This window comes from Macaca thibetana, chromosome 5, assembly GCF_024542745.1.
Source record: "Macaca thibetana thibetana isolate TM-01 chromosome 5, ASM2454274v1, whole genome shotgun sequence".
In the NCBI taxonomy this organism is placed as follows: Eukaryota; Metazoa; Chordata; class Mammalia; order Primates; family Cercopithecidae; genus Macaca; species Macaca thibetana.
The window spans coordinates 54,699-73,741 of NC_065582.1; the positions used below are offsets into that span (position 1 = coordinate 54,699).

General features: G+C 39.2%; 1 pseudogene across 1 annotated transcript; it reads right to left on the bottom strand.

Annotated features, from left to right (window-relative positions):
* Window positions 1–3,330: 3,330 nt before the first annotated feature.
* Window positions 3,331–8,428, bottom strand: LOC126955463 (60S ribosomal protein L23a-like; annotated as a pseudogene). The gene is made up of 2 exons (XR_007725930.1): window positions 7,895–8,428; window positions 3,331–4,784 (listed from the first exon to the last, which is right to left on the bottom strand). The product of XR_007725930.1 is annotated as a 60S ribosomal protein L23a-like (transcript).
* Window positions 8,429–19,043: the final 10,615 nt, after the last annotated feature.

The window sequence follows — 19,043 nt, forward strand, 5'->3', positions numbered from 1 at the left end:
ACCTCTTACAACTGCTAAACTCTTTAAAAAATGACAAATTGCTGGAGGAAAAACAAGAACTCTTTTCATTGCTGGTGGGACACTGTGTATAAGACCAAAATATGCCACCCTAAAATATAATGGCAGGAAACCAGAATATGCCACCCAAAAATATGTCCCTTTGGCTTAAGAATTATTCCAAGCTGATTATTTTGAAAAAAAAAAAAAGCCAACAAAGGAAGTTCTGAAAACAGAGTAGAAGTTACCCTTGTGTAAGGAAAATTTACATCTATAAAGGAAATCCCCATTTAAAAGCTACCTCTCTCTCTCAGCACCAAGAAGAGAAGGGTAACTAAATCACTAAAGAGTCTTATCAATAAGGTATACATGTTTTTAAACTTTTCTGTTTTTCTCATTTTAATCTGTTGTTTGTTACAGAGGGTCCTATCTAAGAATTCCAAAAACACAGAAAATTGTTTGTCCTCCCCTATTACAAGTTGGGCAGTTTTTTCCAAAGCTAAACAACTCTCACCTTACAATCCAAAAATCACATTCCTAAGTATTTTGACAACTACTTTGATGTTATTTCTAAATAAAAGCTACCATGCAGTTATTTACAGAAGCTCTATTCATAATGACCAAAGGAAAAAAAGAATCAGAAAGTCTTATAGTAGATGACTGTGTGGGAATCCACTCAGACATCAAGAGTTCTTATAAAGATTATTTAAACGAAAACATTTGAGATACTGAAGATAAAGGAAGAAATCTTACCAGAACTTACTTTATCCAATTAAAGCAGAGCTCCCAGAAAAATACAGCTGCCATTAACTCCATCCAAGGAGTTTCTTGCAAATTCAGCTGCCATGAAGACAGTGTACTCTTTCCCATTAGCATTGATAAATGAAAATGAAATCCTAAGCTCCCAACTGACTGAACAGACCAACTCTTGGCTGAGGGAACCCCAGAGTAACTTTCAAAACTGAGTTCTCAGCTTGGCCAGGATGGGATGATGGGGGTCAGATACACCGCGTTTATTCCCCCTCGTTTGCTAACCATGATGAGGCTTTCTTCCCTAAGGATTAAACAGAAACCAGCCCTTTCAAAGGTGCCACCACTGATATCAACCTCTCCTTTCTTGCCTAATAAGAGACCACACCCATGATGGAGAGGTTCTGGCCTGTGTACAGAGGATGCACAGAGCGAGTTTTCATGTCCTCTGCTTCACCTTTTAATGTCAGAGGGCTGAAAACTCTACCCTGGGATCGTGCTAACACTGCCATCTTTTGTACATGGGACCCATGAAGAAGCAAGAAACTCAATTGCACAAGCATGCATTTCTCCTTTCATAAATATTCATGACTCCTCCTAGAGTTTATTAAATATATGTTTTTGCCAATTCCACTCAGCATAAATTACTATTTCCTTTACATCTCCCTTGAAGCATCTGTTTCTGGCTTCTGGCTGGAGGCTATGCTTCCCAGTCTGTGAGAAGGACAATCCTGCAGGCTGCAACTCTTTATAGGAAATAAATCTCTCATTGGGTGTGGTGGCTCATGCCTGTGATCCCAGCACTTTGGGAGGCCAAGGCAGGTGGATCACCTGAGGTCAGGCGTTTGAGACCAGCCTGGCCAACATGATGAAACCCTGTCTCTACTAAAAATACAAAAAATTAGTCAGGCTTGGTGGTGGGCATCTGTAATCCCAGCTAATTGGGAGGCTGAGGCAGGAGAATCGCTTGAACCCAGAAGGTGGAGGTTGCAGTGAGCCGAGATCGCACCATTGCACTCCAGCCTCGGTAACAAGAGTGAAACTCTCAAAAAGAGTGAAACTCCAAAAAAAAAAAAAAAAAAAAAAAAAAAAAAAAAAAAAAACCATAAAAATAAAGAAATGTCTCCTTTCCAAATTTATGAAATTGTCATTTTGTTAATCATTTTGGATGCTGAAGAACTTGTAATCCAATGAGTAGAAAAGTTGGTAGCCCATTTATGGCTGTCAACCTGCCAATTCTCAGGAGTTTGTATGATCCTAAATCTGAAAGAATCTCATCCCATTAGGATTCTTGTCTCCTTTTCTGTTGCCTTTGCCCACTGGCTCTGCCAACAGGGGTCTTTCTTTCTCCTTGGCTATCTTTGGATAGGGGGGCTCCATCTTCTGTACCACCTTAAGGAATGCCTTTTGCATGCATGGCTAAGTCATTGAAAAGCCTACAGTTTCAGTAACATTTTGAGTGAGTACTCTGTGAAGCTGGGTTGGAATCTCAGGCTTCTTTGTCTGGAAGGTAACTCTTGGGATACAAGTTTCTTATCCTAGCTTTGGTTTTGAGGCCTCTGTGTTCTCCTCTTGGGTTGGAAGTTATTCCTGGCTTTTTGTTTCATGGTGTCTCTGTGATCTTGATCTTGCTCTTTTCATGGGAACTTCTCAGTTGACTAAATTCTCCCTTCTCAAACCTCTGCTGACTATGTGTTCCACCAATATGGAGCTAATTCTGTCTACTTCCTTTCCTGTTTGCATGACTTTACTAAGAATTATTTAGAATTTAAATGGCTCCTTTGAGAAAATTTTTATCTTCCAAAGTGCCTCCTTTTAGATCTTTCCCTTCCCATTTGAGTCTCTCAACTCCCTACAATCACTGAAACTTTAGGCACCCTGCTCCATGCCTTGGAGGCTCTCAACATGCTCAAGAATCTGCAAAAGCAAACACCTGGGGCTGAAAAATAAAACAGAAAAAAAAATTATTTCTCAGCCTCTGTAAGATTGTATGTCAAAACAAAAGAAAATCTTACAAATCTCCAAAATTATTAGCGAGAAAAAAGCTTTAGCCCTCATATGAAGAAGGTAAAAACTTGTTCCATTTTCCAGAAACACAGTTATAATACAAATAAAAAATGGGGCAAAGACAAAAACCAAGTCTTCTGTATAAACTAGTAAATTTTGTATTATTGTAATCACATTAGTCAGGGTTCTCCAGAAAGGCAGAATCAATGTGATATATGTAGATAGATAGATGAGAGAAGACTCATTAGGGGAATTGGTTCACATAATTATGGAGGCTGAGAAGTTCCACGATAGCCTATCGCCAAGTTGGAGAACTAGGAAAGCGTAGCATGGCTCAGTCCAGGTCAAAAGGACTCAGAATGAGGGAAGCCAATGGTGTAACTCTCATTCTGAGGCCAAAGGCCTGAGACCCTAAAGTTCTGATGTCAAGGGCAGGAGAAGAAGGATGTTTCCATTTCAGAAGGAGATAATTCCCCTTTCCTCTTCCTTTTTGTTCTATCTGGGTTCTCAACCAATTGGATGGTGCCTGTATTCATCCATTTATACACTGCTATGAAGAAATACCTGAGTCTGAGCAATTTATAAAGAACAAAGAGGTTTAATGGGCTGACAGTTCCACATGGCTGGAGGGGCCTCACAACCATGGTGGAAGGGGAAGCAAAGACGTCCTTCTTCACATGGCAGCAACAAGGAGAAGTGCTGAGCCAAATGGGAAAAGCTCCTTATAAAAACATCAGATCATGAGAACTCACTCACTATCATGAGAACAGCATGGCAGTAACCACCACCATGATTCAATCACCTCCAACTGGGTCCCTCCCACGACATGTAGGAATTATAAGAACTACAATTCAAGATGAGATCTGAGTGGGGACACAGCAAAACCATATCTGTGCCCATCTACATTGGGTCAGGGTTATCTCAGTGTCTTCCAGAAATACCCTCACACATATGCCCAGAAATTGTGTTTTACCAGCTGTGTGTCTCTTAATCCAATCAAGTAGATGTCTAAAATTAACCATCAGAATATTTATGCCTGATTCATGGCTGAAATTTCAGGATGAAAGCTATGAAATCTCTATTTGTGTTTGTATGTCTATTAATGTGTGTTATGTATATGTGATATTTTCTTAACTCAGGTTAGCGTTGCAAAATTCATTTATAAAATTCTTTAAAAGTGTTCTATTCTAACTTGGCTTGGAAAAACATAAGCATTTATAAATAAATATTCACCAAACTCCTAGAAATATAGGAACTGATCAAATGTTTTTTAAGTTAACACGATTTGGATAAAACTTAGTTAAATAAGGTTAATATAATATTTTTGGTGTAATAAAACAACTATGTCTTCAAAGTTACCACTATCGAATATAAAACAAACATAAATTCCTATTCTGCTTGAGTTCTACTCAAATAAGCTAATATTATACTTACTAGAAACGTAAAATCTTAAAGCTTTTAAATTTGATTCTAATTAAGTTGTCATTCTTATGAAAAACATTATTTCTTTTTTATGGTGAAAAGATATACATATATTTAGAGTTAGTCAGTTGGACTCGGTTTAGATGATCCCAATTTTGTTGCAACATCCAAAGCATCATAATCAGGAGCGAGTCGAACATATGCCTTCTTCTCTTTATCAGGTCGAATCAGGATGTTGACTGTGGCCACATCCATGTCCCAGAGCTTCTTCACAGCCTGTTTAATCTGGTGCTTGTTGGCTTTAACATCCACAATAAACACAAGTATGTTGTTTTCTTCTATCTTCATGGCCGACTCAGTGGTAAGCGGAAACTTGATGATAGCATAGTGGTCAAGCTTGTTTCTCCTGGGGGTGATCTTCCGAGGATATTTGGGCTGCCTCCGGAGTCGCAGTGTCTTGGGCCACCTCAAGGTGAGTGACATGCGGATCTTCTTTTCTGTATGTTGCTGTGGACACCTTTCAACACTGCCTTCTTGGCCTTTAAAGCTTTGGCTTTGGCTTTGGCTTTAGGAGGGGCAGGAACTTCCTTCTTCACTTTCGGTGCCATCTTGTGAAAAGCGAAAAACATTATTTCAAAAATAATTTGTTTACTGTAAATCTGCTTAATAGTAGTTTCCAAAATACTTTTGGTAATTTTTAACCTTAAAGTTAAGCTAAGTAAAAGATTTGCATTAAATATCTAGACCATTTATAAATAAGATACAATACTAAAACATTAATTACTGAACATAAATAATTCAAGTTTATATAATTTTCGCTTCTTATTTTTACAGAGAGACTAAAGATATTTTGGACCATTAATAAACATGTTTTTGTCTACCACAATGAGAAATTGTACGATGAGGAAACACATCCATGTAGATGTTGGGAGATGGTATACTCATACATTTTCTAACCTACTATGGAATGCTAATATATGACAGTTTATAACTGTTTACTTGTTAGTTTTCTCTGGAAAATAAAAGATTACTAAGTATTAAAATTATAATCAATATGTGTAAATAAAACTACTAGAAGCAATAGAATAACTAGAAACAACTCTATGCAAAGCATGCAAGAAAAGTAGGGCATGATTCACAAGTAAAGTAGGATGTATTTTTTATAAGGAAAACCTTACAAAAAATACAAATAAAAAGAGATATCTAACCTTCCCTGTGTTATATTTGTATCAGTAAAATGTTGTTTTCAGAAATTATATAAAATTCCTGGAAATTTGTCAATGTCCTCCTTATCCATGCTATGTGCCAGTATAGAGTTATGAGTCATAATTCCAATTATTATTTTAAATGTTGTGCCGGGTGCAGTGGCTTATGCCTGTAATCCCAGCACTTTGGGAGGCCGAGGTGGGTGGATCACAAGGTCAGGAGATCAAGACCATCCTGGCTAACACGGTGAAACCCCATCTCTACTAAAAATACAAAAAATTAGCTGGGCGTGGGCGGACACCTGTAGTCACAGCTACTCGGGAGGCTGAGGGAGGAGAATGGCGTGAACCTGGGAGGCGGAGCTTGCAGTGTGCTGAGATCACGCCATTGTACTCAAGCCTGGGTGACAGAGCGAGACTCTGTTTCTAAATAAATAAATAAATAAATAAATGTTGTATGCCACAGAAAAAATCAAATATCCTTGTCAACTGTGGTATAATCACAGCCATTTCATACTCTTTGTCATTTAGATATTATTTCCCCCTGATGCTTTCCTGAAAGCTCCTGCGATCAGCTACAGGTCAGAATGTTCATCTCCGATACAGGACTCCCTCTGAGACTCATGGAAAAGAGTATGACAGGTACTCTGGTTAAAGACTTCTGATGATATTGCTTAAATAACTTTAAGACCATACACTTGACTCAGTGAAGATCTCCAGAAGCCTGGTGGAGAAATTGATGGGGTCATGAGACTGCTAACCCAAGATCCAGCAAGACTGGAATTGATTACATGGCACTGAATGAACTGATGAAAATTGATTATAATTTTATAGCTTTTTAGAGCATTGCTGGTTCTTTAATGTTCTAGTTTCTGAATTTAAGAAATCTCTTTCTCTTAATTTAACTGTAACTTACAACAATTTAGTAGATTATACTTTTTTAAACAGAAATGAAGCATTTATCTTTTTTTCCCTGCCTAATCTCTCCAGAATTTTGAAATTCTTACTGAACACTCTTATTTTCATGATGATATAGTTATTAGCAAAAGTCCAGTAAGAATCTGTTCACCTTATAACAGGACATAATTGGAAAATTTGGTTATATTATCAAGGTTTTTACTGGAATATCATATTTTGGAAGTGTACCTAAGATCAGTTATGACCAGCAATTTTAAGGAAGTAAGGTTGACTATTATGGAGACAATGCTTACAAAGCACTGTGAGAAATGGGAAAGTTCTTCTTCAAAGATTGTAAAAAGTCACAATTTCTTACTATAAGATTGCTATCCACTATTTTTGTGTGTGTGTGTGTGTGTGTTCCAAATCAGTTGTCCTAGCTTGCTCCGGCATGCCTGGACAGAACTAGACAAGCCCCAGCCCATAGTGTATGCCATTCCTTATTTGGAGATGCTTCCTTAACTATCCCTGGCAACTTCCTTTTCTTTCTTTGTTCTATTCCCCTTACCTAATTAAGAAAGTTTTAAACTAATAGCCAATTGGGTAAAGTGTAAAATGTGAGGTCCTATTCCAGCCAATGGTAACTGGACACAGCAGTAGGGTAGACACATCAGGTTATAAGTAACTCTGTCTCCTTTGTTCGGTGTGCTCTTGTGGCTGGACAGCTATTGAGTAGCACCCTTTCTGCAGAAAGTAAAGCTCGCCTTGCTAAGAGATTATTTGTTCCCATGTTAATTCTTTTTTTTTTTTTTTTTAGAACACCAAAAACTTCGTTCCCAACAGCACTCTGAGAAAAGTCAGCCTGATACTTACATTACAGGGTTCACAGCCTTACAGGTTAGTAAAGAAGGTCATTTCCTGGTAGGCCCAGGAATTTAGGGATATTTGGGGGGACTCAAGAAGAGAGGAATTCACACAAAGCTATAAGGACTGCAGCTGAAATTTGATAGTATGTTCTTAGCTTGGCTTTTAGCCTGAATGAGGCCTTTAAAAGTCAAATCTGAGATTCTGTATGAAAACTTCCAGCAAAGAAACTTGAAAGCACCTATGTGGTCATCTCCTGTTCTTGCTGCACTTACGTAAATAATCAAGCAAAATCTAACAAAACTATACTTAATTTTAAAACAAGAATAGTCTTACTTTGATTATGGTCAAAAATGATGGTTACTACAGAGAATAATTTTATGTTTCAATGGAAAACTATAACTTGGCCGGGCATGGTGGCACATGCCTATAATTCCAGCACTTTGGGAGGCCAGGAGTTCAAGATCAGCCTAGGCAACATGTTGGAAACCCCGTCTCTACCAAAAATATAAAAATTAGATGGGCACGATGATATGTGCCTGTAGTCCCAGCTAATCAGGAGGCTGAGGAGGGAGGATCACTTGCACCAAGGAGGTAGAGGTTACAGTGAGCTGAGATTGTTGCACCTTTGCACTCCAGCCTGGGTGACAGAGCCAGACCCTGTCTTGAAAAAAAAATTTTTTTAAGGAAAGCTATAGCTATTCTGGGTTATCAGATTCTAGTCTTGTTTCTTGTTTTTGGGCTATTTTTACCTCTTTGTAAACTGGATCCTGCCATCTGATGAATTTTGTCCCACAATGATACTTGTGGAATAAGAAGCCAAGTATTGTCTCTCCTACTAATGTATCTATTGTCAGTTAATTTGAAGGTCTCCAACCCTGGAACAAAGTTAGAAGAGGAAGGTTTTGCTCCCCAAAATGCATAACCAAACTGTGGTACATTCATGCAATGGAATACTATTTAGCCATAGAAAGGAACAAGCTATCAACTCACACAAAGACATGAGTGAATCTTGTATGCACATTGCTAAGTGGAAGAAGACAGTCTGAGGAGAATACACACAGTGTGACCTCATTTAATGAGACACTGCAGAAAGCAAACTACACAGATGGGAAACCATTGGCTCCATGGGGTGGGGGTTTCAAGCATTTCATATGATACTTTAATAGTGGGATACCTACCACAATGCATTGGTCAAAATACGCAGAATTTTACAACCAAATGGGTAAATCAAACTCTATTCAAATTAAATAAAATTACTCAGGATGTGGAGTATCCCAGGACAGAATACATCATGTGAAAAATAATTTAACTATGCTACAAATTACTATGGTTTGGATGTGGTTTGTCCCTGCAAAAACTCGTGTTGAAATTTGACCCCCAATGTGGCAGTGTGGGGCAGTGGGGCCTAGTGGAAGGTGTTTGGGTCATGGGGATGGATCCCTCATGAATAGATTAATGTTCTCCATGGGGATGAGTGAGTTCTGCTCTCACAGGAATGGATTAATTCCTGCAGGAGTAGGTAGTTAACAAGAGTCTGGGTTCCTTGGCTTCCCTCTTGCTTTCGTTCTTGCTATGTGATCTCTGGTGCACCCCTTGCTCCCCTTCCACTTTCCACCATGAGGTGAAAAAGACTGAGACTCCACCAGATGCAACTGCCCAATCTCAGACATTCCAGCCACCAGTATTGTGAGCCAAAAGGACCTTTTTTATTTATAAATTACCCAGCCTCAGGTATTCTGTTACAGAAGCACAAAACAGACTAAGACACAAATGTAGGAAAAAACTCACTGAAGGTGTAGGGAAAATGGTGTTGACCTAAGTCACTTTGAAAATTAATAGAATCCGTATGCTGAAGGCAAACGAACTATACTTCATCACTGGATTCTATTTTATAAAGTTCTTTCCAACAGAAGCAATTGTGAACAATTGTAAAACCACAGTATCTGTATCTGGAATAAAACAATGACTTACATAAGTTGCAGATGGTAGTAACCAGGTCTCTCACTGTTGAAGTGGGAGGTTACAAATTAGCAAGGGGAGAAGGCTAGAATGATTCATGTGCTAGTAGATCAGAGGTGGAGACATGAACGTAAACTTATGTTTAGTTTAATATAGATACACACAGTTCTACATAGAAAACTTTATAATTAGGTGTGTATAGGTAGGTTACACACACACATATACTTCCTAGCATTGCTAATGAGGAACAAGTGCTCATTCAACAATGTGCTCATTCGGCAGCCAGATGTAAGTTTTCCTACCATTCTGAAAGGAATCAGGCTCTTTGAAGAAATGTCTGATACTAGAACTGGGACAGTAAATATAGGAGTCGGGATAATCTTGAAGTATCAGAAAGTAAAGTAAGTACTAAAAAAAATTAAAATATATCAAAGAAAAATAATAGCCAATAAAAACAGCTACTGATGGCCAACACAGGAATGAATTGTAGTGTTGAATAATAATTAAAGCTGAAAGTAATTATCTAGGTGTCTGTATTTGTATACACAGGTGAATAAGAAAACAGAGTTGCATAGAAATCTCCTTTGCAAAAGAATTCCAAGTAATTGATGTAGACACTCAGCCATCAATAATGTGGAGCCAACTCCTCACTCCGTAAGTGTGGGCTCTGCACAGTGACTTGCTCCAAAAGAACACATGCAGTATGGGCAAGGAGGAAAAATAACTTCACAGTGGAGAAACCTGACAAACAGTAGCTCTTCCAAATGATTCAAGTGAACATAAAAGGTGACAGTTCACCTTGAGAACATGCAGTGACAATGGGGGACATTCTACAAAATTCCTGACCAATCCTCCTCAGTACTATCAAGGTCATCATGACATGGAAAGCCTGACACACTGTCACAGCCAGGAAGAGCCCACAGGGACGTGATGACTACATGTCATGCGTGATCCTGGATGGGATCCTGGGTCAGAGTAAGACAGAACCAAGGGCATCCAAATGAAATATGAACTTTAGTTAATAATAGTCTATCAGTATTGGTTCATTAACTATGACAAATTATGTAAGATATTAATAAGCCATGTGAGACACACTGATAGAAGATGTTAATAAGAGATGAAACTAGGTTGCAGCTACATGGGAAATCTCTGCATTTTTGGGGGGGGCAATTTCTGAGTAAGTAAAACAAATGATGTAAAATAAAACTTTATTGAAAACAGTTATGTTTTTTGAATACTTCTTTGTTTAATTATTTATACCACGAATTACTAGTAATTGACACTGTTAACTAGTCCTGTTTTTTTAAATAAGAGCATTTATGACACAAAAAATTAAACAGTGCAGATTGATATATAAATCAAAACAAATGCTCTTTACATGTTTTCTGTTAGAGTAGTCACACATATGTGTAAACTTAATTATCATATTTTTTTCTTGTGCTGTAGTTGTGTCCTGGTTCATTCTCTAAAATGCTGTTCGCCTTAGACCAGGAAAAAAAAAAAAAACCTTACAGACTCTGTTTCAATTCATGGCTAAATATTTTCAAAACAGTGACTTTGTAAAAATATGTTCCAATGGAAAATTGATTCATTGTGATGGGATCACTTATTCCAAAGACTTCTTGTCTTTATTTCGTGCCCATGCCTACCTTTTAGCCATAATACAACAGAATCAAATATTAGCCACTGGGAAAAAATATTCAAAGAAAGAAAGTATGTGGAGAGAACTTATGACCATGATGATTCAATGTTTTACCACAATGTTTTCTAAAACAGAAGAGTGTAAAAGGATATTCAAAGTCAATTTCCTCAGTGAGGCTTTGTAGAAAATGAGGAAACTAGAGAAACAAAAATGGCAGGACATTCTACAGGTGATTTTAGATGCTGCTATGCTTTACGGGAAAAAATACTTTTACCTTTTAAAGAATCACAAAGAATTATTGGAAACCCAAACTCTGGAATGTTTGCAAATTTAGTTGAGCTTCTGTGTAATTATGTCTATATAGCTAGCCACAAAGTTGATGATTTTTTTAAAATCTGTGCCTTATTTGTGTAATAAAATACACAATGAATAATTAATGCTCATAGGAAAACATGTTAGACCTTGTGAAAGGAAAATCAATCTTGGGGACCCAAAATCACTAAACTAAAGGGAAAAGTCAAGCTGGGAACTGCTGAGGGCAAATCTGCCTCCCATTCTATCCAAACTCACCCATCTGCTCACCGAGAGAAATGCATATCTGATTGCCTCATTTGAAGAGAGTAATCAGCAATGCAAAAGGATGAAACCATTTGTCTCTTACCTACCTATGACCTGGAAGCCCCCTGTCTGGCCTTCTCAATTTTCTGGACTGAACCAATGTACATCTTACACATATTGATTGATGTCTCATGTCTCCCTAAAATGTACACAACCAAACTGAGCCCCGACCACCTTGGGCCCGTGTTGTCAGGACCTCCTGAGGATGCATCACAGGTGTGCATCCCCAAGCTTGGCAAAATAAACTTTCTAAAAAATCTGAGAGCTGTCTCAGATTTTCAGGATTCACACATGTAATGTAGAATGTCAACGTTTATAAAACAGACATTATTCTATCTACTGTTACAAATATACTACCAATTAACCTTAGACTTTCTCAACAAAATAAAATATGTTGATGAGGTACAAATAATATATTTAAACTTAATGTTGCAAGTTTTAATATGCCTACTTTTCAATTTTTCAATACTATTTTTATTACTTTAACATTGTAAGAAAAATGAGTAATTAAAACATGAATAAAAGTGTTTACAGGGGGTGAACATGTTTCCTCCAGCCTCTGTCCATCCCCAGGTTTCATCCCAACTGTCCTGATGGTGGCTCTAAGCATTGCTCCTTTCTCTGTACCAAGATCTCTCCCCAGAAACAAACCCAAATCTTACCATATGTTATGGCACGCTGTGATGATGAGCAGCGACGAGCAGCCAAAAGCCTCAAGGCAGGGAGGCTTTTGTAAAACAAGACTTGTAGAATGTAACATGTGAAAGTAAAGCCCATAGCAGAGCTCCCTCCTCAGCACATGGGGAGCAGACAGGAAGCTTTTGCCTCACCTTCCTCAATGGCCTGCAGCCACATCTCCCCAGGTCAGTCTTAAGGACAACGAAACTCTGGTCTTCAAGGTGGACATGCTACTAGGTGCTCCAAAGCCATGGTGACCCACTCTCAGGTGGGTCCCGAGGAGAACAAAGCTCTGGCTCTAATCCTAACCCTAACCCTGTCCCAAGACTTTGACCCTGAACCTAAACCCTGATCCCTACCCTGGTCCCTAATTCTGATCCTTACTTTGACCCTAACTTTGATCTTGACCCTGACCATGACCCCACCTCAAACCATACTTCTGGCCCTGACTCTGAGCATAATCCCTGTTACTATGTTTACGATCTATCTCTAGTCTTACCTTCTAGTGGTAAATAGCTGTACCCATACATACTTTTAAATTATTTAACTTCTTTTCCTTGAATTCTCTAAGGACATCCTAAAGGAAATGTCATTATGTATTTTGTAGTCCTTCTGAGTGTCATGGCTTCAGATAAGTTCTAATACTTTGCAAGACATAAAAGGTTTAGAGAGTGACAGCACTGGGTTTTTTGGAATGCATGTTGGCATTCATGATAGTCATTGGTGCTGTTCTCCAAATATTTTCAGTTCACTTTTTATGAATGCATTCTGACTGTTCCATCCCACCTACTTAAATTTTCACATGGCCACGTGACTGGTTTTTTTTTTCTTTGCCAATGGAGGTGAGAAAAAAATAACATGTGACTTTTTCAGGAGAGATTTCCAAGAAACAGAGTTCTATTCCACATGCTTTTTTCTCTTTTCTATAGCAATGGGGATCTTATTGATTGTCCCTCCTTCCGTCTGGATTCCTGTGTTAGGATGATACAGCACAGAGCTACCTCTCACCTGACCCATGATGAGATGTATATAAATGAGGAAGAAGATTTTTGAGCCACTGAAATTTGGAGGTTGTCTGTCACCACAGTTTAACCTAGCCCCCATTGGCTGATGCAGGGCCGAAGAATGAGTCCAAACTGGATCTGGACAAGACATGTGAAGAGCACTCCAGTTTGAGTAAAATTCAAGTGTTGTCTCAAGATAACAGTGAGCACGATATGTTATTGGATGGGTGTGGGATAAATAAGGTATATCAGGTGAGAATAATGAGAAATTCAACTTTAAAAGACGGTGCTGATTTGGACTGTGGAGAGATTCAAATGCCCTGCTTAGCATTTGAGATTGTGATGGTCGAACAAACTAATTAAAAGCCCTAAATGAAGACATGGGATAAATATCTGAGGGTGTCTAATATCCCAATTTTTCATCCTAGAATCGGCAGAGTCCTTAACCCTATTCTAGTGAGACTTCCAAAAGAAAAAAGACCTACATTTCTTCAACAACCCACACTGACAGACTTTCCTGCACTTTTGACCTGTGGCTAACACTCCTCACCTTTCATTCTGTCATCAGCATTTTGGGGAAACACCTTTAACTCTCTATGATTTACAGGTTATTAAGTGGCCCTTATAATTCCCTCCAGAGGTGGAAAGGACTAATGATGATGGTGTCGAGCTCACAGCAGCAAGCAGGCATGTGTGCTCAGCAGTCACGTGGTTCATCTGCTAGGAGCTTACTAAATACGATATTCTACAATGTTGCTTAACACAAAGGGGAGACGCTCCTGACTTCAGAGGGTTTAATTGCTTGCCTACTTCTTTTTCTGCCCTCTTGGGCTCCTAAAATGAAAAGAACCCTGGGGTGATAAAATTAGTCAAAGGGGTGCCAGCTGTATCACAGCAAAATAGATTCCTAAAAAATCCCTGGCCTAAGATGACAGCCTTTGGCTGGATAAGTTTGAATGTGCTGATAGCGGACATGGAGAGTGAAGGTGGTTGAAATGTTCATATTAAAGAATTTCCACCCAGACTGCAAGAAAAGAGAGAGAAATGGAGATGGCAGCATGAGTCCCTACAATAAAAGCAGATGTTTTGAGATCACTTATATTTGTTCTGACAAAAATTAAAGACAGAAACCAAAGTTTAGCCTGAAGCTAAAATTAATTGGGCAATAAGCCAGAGGCACATATGGCATAGACAGATTTAAACATTTCTCCCTTATATTAATACAAATACTAAAATTACAAATACATTGATTCCAAATAAAACAAACATTTTAAAAATTTAATGAATAAGAATAAACACTGGGGTCTACAGCAGTATTTGAAGGAGCTCTCACAAACAGGTTTGGTTTTGGAAGGTTAGAACTGATGGTCTAGAGAATTCATTTCATTCCAGAGACAGAAAGAGAGGAATTTCTTGGGTTCCTTCAGGAATGAGTCTAGCTTTGCCTCATCTTTGTTTGAACTATGGATATGGCAGAAGAAAAAACATGATGATTTCACAGATTTAAGGTGCAAAAAGTCACTGGGTTCTCTAAGAAGCCTGGGATTCTTCTGCTGGAAAAATAAGTTTTTTGAGAAAAAATGAGTTGAGGAGGCTGTTACTGAAGTGAAGCAGAATTGTTTTTACATAATCTGCTCATTATCCACTCTGTAGTGTGGAAAAAATTATTCAAGCAAAGGTCCTCTTACTGTTCCTGGAATGCAGTGGATAGAGAACAGATTAGTTTTTTTTCCCTCAGAACACAACCACTAGAAACATCCTACCTCAGATGAAATATTGCCTAATTATTTTCAAAAGACAGTGAAAAATGATGGATGTAAATGTTTGCTACAAAAAAATACATGCTAGAAACAGAAGCATCTGGGTCACAGTTATATTAGAGCTACCTGTGTTCCCCTGTCACTGAGATTAAAACAAAAATGTACAATAAAAATCATTCACAGCATGGGAGAGGGGAAGGTTGAAGGATGGAAAGGCCAGTCATAAAAGGATCAGAATTTCAGTCCATAAGGAAGTGGCTTTGTGCATTGTCTGTTGCTGTGTGCAAGGTGAAGGCTGGGGCAAGAAAACGTGCAGTAACAAGGGCTTCTTTGTCCATCTCACTTCTCTCTAGATACCAGGTTGCAGACATGTTGCATTTTAATTGAAAGGTTTGACATAAGTTTTTTAAAAGAACACTTGCGGTGTTTGAAGTGACAAAGGCTGCTGTGACAAAAAAGCAGGGAAAAGGATTTTTTAAAAAAAAAAAAAAGCAAACAACAACAACAAAATCCCCACAAAAAAACAAACAACAAACAAAAAACAGAGGAGGAAGTCGGCTGTGACTACTTCCAGGAAGGGGCTACAAGGAGGCAGTTGGAAATTCTATTTGCTTTGCAACTGTGGGTTTTCCAGCCTGCTTCCTTTCTGAAGTATATTACTTTACTTTTTGGTTCATGAAGTTACCCTTTCTGTTTTTCTGGAACAGCTATGTATTTTCTTTATCTATCATCTATCTACCTGCCAATCATCTATCTATCTATTTACTATCTATCTTTTCTACTTTCACTATCAAGAGCTTGGGTCAAGCAGGATAGAATTGCAGTGTATGTTCACTCTACCATTTAAAACAAGAGCTCTTGTAGGCATTCTCCATCATATCACAAACCTGAGCTTTCTAAAACAGGGTGTGGCAAACTACCAAGCATGGGCCATGTCTGACGCAGTCTGCATTTGTAAGTAAAGTTGTACTGGGACACTAGCCACATACGTGTGTTATATGACGTCTGGCTGCTTTTCATGGTACAATGGAAGAGCTAAATCATTAACAGAGAGACCATAATGGCTTGGAAAACTTAAAATATTTAACATTTAGCCCTTTGCAGAAAATATTTTGCTGACTCTTGTTTTAAAAGATCTCTGTTTAGAATGCTACCTATTGCCTTCTGGATAGAATCACAACTCTTTACCACAATAGACACAGCTTGAGCTCTGCTTCTACATCCAGCCTCATCTATTATTTCCGCTCCTCCCCCTTATTTTCCTCGTGGCCATGCTGATGGATTGTCAGCTTCCCAGATGTGTGAGAATCTCTCTTCCTTCCTGACATTCTCATGCTCTCCTCTCTGCCTCTAGAGAACTTCCTGTCCCAACTCTCATGACAAATCTTCTTCGTTCTTAAGATGCAGCCCCTTTGGCTCCTTCTTAAGGATACCTGTTTGGCTCTATTTTGGGTGACATGCTCCTTCTGCATCTCCCAGAGCCATCCTACGTGTCTGTCAGCTACTGCATTTTTTTGCATCTCTGTGTCATATATCACCAAATCTGCCTAAGCTTTCATGACTCACTGCATGACAACTTCAGACTCCACCAGCATTGTCCCCACTAACCACGAGGCTTAGACATTTGTCCAGTATGCTCAGGGTTGTGGGGTAGTAGCAGTAACCAGCTGGGGAGCATCATTTCTTACATCAGAATCAAATCTGTAGATCTCTGCCATTCATAAGTATTTGGAGTTTAAAATTAGCATAAAGATTTTCCTTAAAATAAGAACAAATGGCTTGAATAGGCTTTTGAAATGTATGATTTTTCTCTGGTTCATTTCGGTGTTCAGTATTCCAGACATGAATCTAAACACCACTCTGCTCTTAGTAGCTGTGTGACCCTGGGAAAGTCGCTCAATCTCCCTCAGCTAAATTGTGTTGTGTGAATAATGAGAAGAGAGTTGTTATTTGTATTTAGTGAATAATAATGAAACAAAAAGCATTTAGCTTTCTGGAACCTGGTATGTAGTAGATCCTCATGAAATACTAGCTCTGTTGATAAAACTAGACGAAAAAGGAGCTTTCAAAGTCAACAACAACATCATGCAGTGAAGGACATAGATGAGGAGCTGCTACTGCAGCCTGGAACTCCTAGGGGGCCCGTTTTGTCCATGATTTAGCAGGAATGCACTACCTTTCCATCAGGAGACACTGCCCACAGAAACCAAGGTCATTCTTTGGAGACAAACATGTTTTAATAGCCTTTACATTATGTAATAGTGTAATATAATTTATTATTAACAGTAATGCAAAATTATTTACATTATTATGTTACGACTTTTGTACAGACCTTTACACCCAGGTATTCTGAAGTTGGTGGTCTGTGAGTGGCATTGAGTGATGACTGACACACTCTGACCTGGGGTAGAACAACACGTGCCCCTGCAGTTTGCTGAATTTCAGGGCATTACCACCTTTTTTCAAGAGTGTGTTTTCCTATCTTCTACAGTTTTCCCACTTAAGGAATGGTTTTGCTGTAATAAAGAATTACACTATTTATCAAAATATTACTTGGGAGAATAAAGTTTCACACAGTTCATTTTCAAGTTATCTTAAACTATCAGGCCCATAGTGGCTCCAAGGATGAGAAGGTAAAAAGGCCTTTTTTTTTTTTTTTTTTTTTTTTTTTTTTTTTTTTGGAGCCAAAAAAAAAAATCACATTTCAAACTTTACTGTTTCATGCTAGTCCCTGGAAAATTAAAAGTGAACATACTCCCCTCCCAGCCCAATCACAGTAATGAATAACCAAGATCTCCTGCAGGTACCTTTGCCTTGGCTCTGTGAGCCTGGAGTTGCTGGCTGGCACTGGGCAGCAGGCAGCAGAGCTGGTCCCATTTCTCCATGTTTTCCCCATTCTGTGGGGGACACAGGCACATTGAACAACCTAGGTCCTGGCCTGGTGCTGGCTGAGAAGCTATTTGCTGTCAGGCTCATAGTGGAATTCTGAGTTAAAAAGAGAGTATAGGTTGCCCAGCCCATTTACTCATTTTACAAAGAATGAAAATGGGGATCTATTCCAGACATGAGAGTACACATTGTAAGGCTGTGAGAGCTCACTGCACTTGTATCCACTCAGCACACACTTACTGAGTGCCCAGCATGAGAGGGGCTCTAGTTCCTGGGGTCCCACCCTCCACAGAGGACAGCAGCACCTCAAGGGACAGAGGTGCAAAGAGCAAGGTGGGGGCCTTCTGCTGGAGAGGCAGCTAGGGAGGGTCCTTAGAAGAAGTGACAGCTGAGCTCTTCTCTGAAGGGTGAAGCTGAATTACTTGAAGCTTAGGGCGAAGGGGTGTCTGGGGAAGTGGAGTCTGTGAGCCAAAAGCACTAGCATAATGACTTGTTCAGAGAAGTATGACAAGTTCAATATTGTTTCTATGCCAAATGTGAACCAGAATCACCAAAGAAAAGAGCAGGATCCTGGAGCCAGAGCCTTGGATTTCACCTGCTGGCAATGGGAATGTTCACTGGGAATTTGGGGGGACAAAACATGAAAGTGTTTCCCCTTAGCTCCAATTCTTTCTGTCCCTCTTCCCCCCCCCCCTTCTTTTTTACAGGAGTCTCGCTCTGTCGCCCAGGTTGGAGTGCAGTGACGCGATTCCAGCTCACTGCAAGCTCTGCCTCCAGGGTTCATGCCATTCTCCCACCTCAGCCACCCCAATAGCTAGGACTACAAGTGCCTGCCACCACGCCCAGCTAATTTTTTTGTATTTTTAGTAGGGACGGGGTTTCACCATGTTAGCCAGGACGGTCTCGATCTCCTGACCTCGTGATCCACCCGCCTCGGCCTCCCAAAGTGCTGGGATTACACGTGTGAGCCTCCGCGCCCGGCCTCTCTCCTTTAATTTTTATATTACCATAAGAAGACACAGATGTCTCAGACGTGGGGATTAGCAGCCTGCCTCTTTCTGGGTGACTTCAGGGGAGCACTTTGGCCTCTGTGAGCTTATTTACAATAATTCACAAATCTTAAAAAAAAATTCATGGTAGCAGAGGTTAGAAAATCTCCTAGTATTTCTTCTGATAGTTTGAATTTATGATTAATATGTTTAATCTTCATCTTCTGAAAAGTCACCAGTTGCACAGTGAGGATCATAAAGGGAGTCTGTTTCTGAGGTTTGTGTCTTCAACAGTCGGTGGTTTTGCAGCAACAGCATTGCATGTGGGTTTTAGGCTGATGATGCTCAAGAGTGGACAA